Genomic DNA, 5691 nt, shown 5'->3' with positions numbered 1-5691 from the left:
AACACCAGCTCCCATTTTTTTTCACCAACAACACGAGACTAGAGAAGGGACTAGTACTCGGCTGAATAATCCCAGCATCCAGCATTTCTTGGACTAGGCGTTCTATTTCATTCTTGTGTGCTTGCGGGTAGCGGTAAGGTCTTACGCTTACAGGTGGGGTACCCTCCTTTAAAATGATCGCGTAATTTTTGCTACATATAGGTGGTAAACCAGCAGGCATTTCAAAAACGTCTTTAAATGCCTCCAACACCTTCATAACTTGACCATTAATCACAACAGGAGTGTGCACCACGACTTTTGCCTGAAGATGGACAAAATATCCTTCCCCCTCATATTGTATTAACTTGTGAAGAGTCTTACACAAGGCCATAGTTTTTGATTAGCTCAGTTCACCCATGATTGTGACCAGCCGATCACCTTCCCGGTATTGAATTCGAAGTTCCAACCAATTTACCATCATGTCACCAAGCGTTTGCAACCATTTTACAAATTACCGTCATGGTAATGATAACTGTCTTCAATATTAACTAATAGGAATAGTAACCCCTAACATTCCATATTCAGTAAATTACAAATTACTTCCATACAAAGTCCTTAGAGCATATGCTACTTAACATAAGGATTAATGAAACTTCTCGTCAAAATAACAACTTTCCAGTGTTATTATACGCACTACTTTAAACAGCACTAAACTTTACTATTTCTGTTTGAACACATGTAATTTGACACACATACACAAACACAGCTTCAGCTTCATTTTGTTCTTCAAAATAGTGGTTATTTTCTATGGTCACTGCAGATGTGGATAACAGAAATCCTAGATCATCAGTTTCTTCTTCATGCACACAACTATTTACAAGTATATTAAAACGCACCATAAGGAATAAAAATTCAAGTAACAATTAGAAGGAATTTTTAGTAGGAGTTTTTTAGTCGATGGAGCTCGTGTTTCTTACTATAACTTTCAATATGGTGGTCCTTTTTTTATTTAATCTTATGCTTAAACACAATATGAAGCAACAAACTCAGTTGGACTTTAATTGGTGTTTGTTTTATTTCAAGGACTTAAACATAAAAATATGAAAAACCGAGGACTTCAAGCTATGACAACTCAACTGGACCAAGGCACTTTGTGCAAGTAAGGGTAGCAAAGCAAATAGGATAAATAAGAGGTTGTTTAAACTTTAAAGGAGAGAAGATTCTTACATGATTATGGTTCCGAATCCAAGCAAAACATTTTTGCTTTTGCTGATGCTCGAGGGAACTGCATAACCTCTTTAACAATGTCATATCTTTTTTTAACATTAGAAGCTCTACTTGGTTTAATGGTAAACTTCTGGAGAGAAGGGGAATGAGCAAGAAGAAGCTTTATAAAAAGCAGTTCCGGTTTTGATCCTTTTAAACATGTCATCTCAACAATTTTCAACTGATCCAATGTAGAGTCCAAGTAGTTTGGGGATTCTAAATGATCTGAAGCTGGTCCCACATCTACTCGGGGCTCCTGAAACAACATAAAAATGCAACCACAGTTTAGCTCCAAACTCTTGTATTATATATACTTTTAACACTTTTCACTTTACCATATCAAGGTGCCTAACAAACAGTTTTTCTAGATTAGGAGAGTTTTGAAGAAAACAAAGAACAGCATGAAGTTGATCCAAATCACCAAGTTGGATACCCAGAAACCACAGATGCTTTAAACTACTAATCGCACGTGGAAGCAATTTTGGAATCTTTTCTGCAATCAAAAACTGTGAGATGAAAGTAAGATTTTAACTTAGGGAAAATAGCACAAAAGAAACTATGTTTTCACTTTCTTTCTTTTTTTTATTTTGAAAGTGCATTGTTTTTTGTTTCAAATCGAACATCACATTTTCCAATTTTGTTCAAGTCGAACATCACATTTTCCAATTTTGTGTTTTTGGATTTTTTGAGGATTTTGAGATCGCATTTTCTAACCCAACATGGCAAACCTGGTACCCCGGGTGCCTCTTGTGCCATTTCTCTTTAACTTACCCGATAAACTCTAGTTAAGGAAGAGCGAAGGTTAGGCATAAAAGGTTTTCCTTTATATCATACCTTAAGAAAATAACTGTTGATATAAAAGTATTCAACTTTGGACAAGTTACTCAACATTGTCGCCAAATTCATTTTTTCAACGCGTACAAAATCTTCTAAAGGTTTCTCAAAAGCAATAAAAACCAAAAAAAGGCACCGACTATCCAATAACCGGAGCAACATGGCATCAGGCCAAGCATAGACAATCAATTCCTACAGTCTTGTAGCCTTAATGTCGAAATTGTAGACATTTGTGCATTTAAGCAGGGACAACTTCTTAAGTTGTGGTAGGTTGAACTTAGTTCCACACAAGCTAGCCCCAAAATCAATATCCTCCAGACGAAGTTTTTCAAGATTGAGAAATCCTTCAAACTCAAGTGGTGGCTTAAAGCAACATTTGTGTAGTTCTAACTTTGTCAATTCTAGACAATAAAACAAATAAGAAGGAAGTTCATAGCGGCGATTCGCATTGTTAAGGAGGAGGTCATTGACACCATTTCTTGATAAGAATAGCACCCATTGATCAACTTCTTCAAAGCTATCAAGAAACATATTTGGTATATGGATATGAAATTTCAAGATAGGACCCTTGTGAAAGAACAAGACTTTGTTTATGATCCTTATAAACCCATTACCACCAAAAGCTCCATTTTTTGAAATTTTTTTAGAGAACTGCTCATCAAAAACAAGTGCTGTCATTTTGGTCCATCTGTACCTCCACTTTTTTGATATAATGCTTGTCCTTACAGCCTCTTCAAGCGGGACCCGCTCTAAGATTGAGTCCATCAAGTGTTCAGGCAAGTTACTGATTCTATCTTCTTTAGCACAAGTTACAAGCCCCGCTCTATAATTCTCTGTCATTAGTTTTAAAAAAGAAAAAAACGGGACTAAGTTATTTCAAACAAATTGAAGGAAACAAAAAAAATCAACAAATTCACATTTCTAATACTCTTCTTAAATTTTCTTTTTGGGTGTGGTAACATAACTCATGATATAGGAATTGTATTGTTTGCAATACTTATGATTTCATGGTTGTAAACATTTTTTCTATAAAATATGACTCACATATTACGTTTTGTAACCCTAAAAGACAATAATCCAAATATCTTTAACATGATGGTTTAAAAGAGGGTAATGGAATATCACAGAGAAATGTATGGAAACCGAAGTGATTTCGAAGCTGTCAGAATTCAGAGATGAGCAACAAAGTGAAAGATAGTTACAAGTGTGTGTCTAACCTAGAGCAATATCAGCTATCTGCCTATCCAGAGGCCATTCACAAAGATAATGAGGTTAAAGTATGAATGATGGAGGGTTTTTCAGTTAATTCGTTCAATGAAAACAGTTAAAATAGCTACGGGAATACAACAGATACTTTGATGACACAAGGAATGTAGTGATGGAATACGCCAAACAAGCTGGCCTCAAATACGTGCGTGTGAAAAAGTGTCACTCATGCCACCAAACCCTACAAGGGTTCATCTCTCTACTTTTTTAATGCATTTTACAGTGATACAATTTCTCTAGTTACATCAATGGCTGCCCCTGGCAGAACCTAACTTAAAACAACTTAATGATCACATAATATACATTCTGACAAAAAGTAGATTTTACCAGTCATATTCAAACTAATGTAATAGATCTTCGGAAAGTCGGGTTCCTGATTTCTGTTTTACAGTAGATACGGGATGATTGACAACGACTACCAAAAACAGGTTTTACGTTTCCTACTGGAATGAGCAGAAATCCTAAACTAAATCTCTTACATTCGATGAATTAAAAACATGGAGGTGTATAAAGTATGATACTTACCCATCATACCAATGGTGAAAATGAAAATGTCGAAGAATTGGGGTCTTAGGGTTTACTGTTCACCAGCCCTGAAATTTGATATAGAGAAAGGTAAGTTGTAATAATATCTTTGTCTTAAAAGTTCTGGTTTGGTTTGGTCTCATATTTAATAATCTAAAAAAATTAAGTTTTTAATAAAATTACCTTTTAGTGTGTTTTTTTTTTATCAAGCTCGTGACATAAATGTATGTTTTTTTAGCATTCTATCATTAAATTAAACGGTTATCTTTTTTCTTTTCAAAAGAAGATTGCTACTCTAAGAAGTTGGTTTTTCAACATTATATTTTGCAAATTTAAGAGTAAATTACTCGAATAGACTATGTGTTTTTGAGTGATTTGCATGGTTGTCCTTAATTCTTTTTTTAATTTGGACGGGTTGTTATGTTTTGTTTTTGTTATGTATTTTGTTACTTACAGACCTAAAATAACTATTATATCTTAATGATTAATTTTTAATTATATTTTAAATATTATATAAATCAAATCAATAAATAAACTCATCCTCACCCCCTACCTAGATCCTACCCCCATACCCTCCCTCTACCTTTCCTATATCTATTCTCGTTTCTAGTCTGAGTGTGCCCCTCCTCCCTAAAAGCCATCGAGGATCTCCTGCAACACCATCACCATTTGTACACCACCGTCGGTGACTGCCACTAACCGCCTCTTACCCTGTAGACCATCGCCTACCATCCACCACCTTTTCTCTCCTTCAGCTACTACCGCTATAGCCGGCCTTCTAAAAATCAAACCACCTTCAATCGGTCATCGGTAGATCCGGCGACATCGTGAACCCACTATCATCGTCCACACTCACCAGACCGTGAAACCCACAAATCCTACTCGTATCATACATCTCAAGAGGCAAGATCATGAAACTCTCCACCCTTTGATTCCAAACTGTTCTACCAACATTTTTTGGCCACCGACGATTTTCCAGTCACCATCTCTACTTTTGCAGTTTCCGGATGTCACCCCTGCATTTTTTCTTTCATCGAATGGAACCCTACAATGATGTCGATTTGTAGATCTGTTCACGAACTCATCACAGCTTTACTTGTTCTTTTAGATAAAGAGTGGTGACTTTGCAAGATTCGGCCATCGATTTGTTTGGAAATCATTTTCCCTTCCTATTCATTAATCTACAATCGAATATATACAGATACATATGGGATTTTGTGAAACGTCCCAAAATTTAAGACTAAAAATTTCGATGTTTAAATTGAAAAAACCATTACCCCAAAACAACATCGTAGAAACCAAAGAGAATGGCTTGACATGGGTAGGTCGGGCACCCCAGAATTGCCCGGAAGTATGTATGATTGTATGGTATGTGGCATGATGGGGGGACTCACTAAGCTTCGTGCTTACAGTTTTTAGTTTTGGTTTCAGGTACCTCTTCAGCTAAGGGGAAGGAGCCGACAGAGTAGCAGCGCATCGCACACATATGATTTCCGCTTTGAGAACCCTAGGATTGTAATATGATATTTTACTATTTGATGATATGATTTTTGAGACTTGTGATTTGTGACTTGATGTTTGAAATGATAACAATGATGTTTTCCGTAAACTGTTTTCATAAGTAATATAATTAAGCAAAAAAATTTGGGTCTCGTTTTTGGGATGTTGCATTAGGTTTTAATTGGTTTGAAACTCCTAGATCTTTTGAGATTCATTGAACTTTTCAATGTCATGTTTAAATCTCGATTACGCCCTCTGAAGTTTGTGACTGGGATGCCGAGGATCACAAACAAGGTGTGAATAACCATGCAAATTAACTTG

The 5691-nt window shown here is 35.9% G+C and overlaps 1 pseudogene; it reads right to left on the bottom strand.

Moving 5' to 3' along the window:
• Nucleotides 1-677: 677 nt before the first annotated feature.
• LOC145122408 (F-box/FBD/LRR-repeat protein At1g13570-like) lies at nucleotides 678-4602 on the bottom strand (annotated as a pseudogene).
• Between the last annotated feature and the right edge of the window lie 1089 nt (nucleotides 4603-5691).

This window comes from Lactuca virosa, chromosome 1, assembly GCF_052849685.1.
Source record: "Lactuca virosa cultivar CGN04683 chromosome 1, Lactuca_virosa_CGN04683_v6, whole genome shotgun sequence".
NCBI classification, from domain to species: domain Eukaryota; kingdom Viridiplantae; phylum Streptophyta; class Magnoliopsida; order Asterales; family Asteraceae; genus Lactuca; species Lactuca virosa.
Note: the sequence above shows the minus strand (reverse complement) of the source record. Positions and strands in the feature narration are given on the sequence as shown.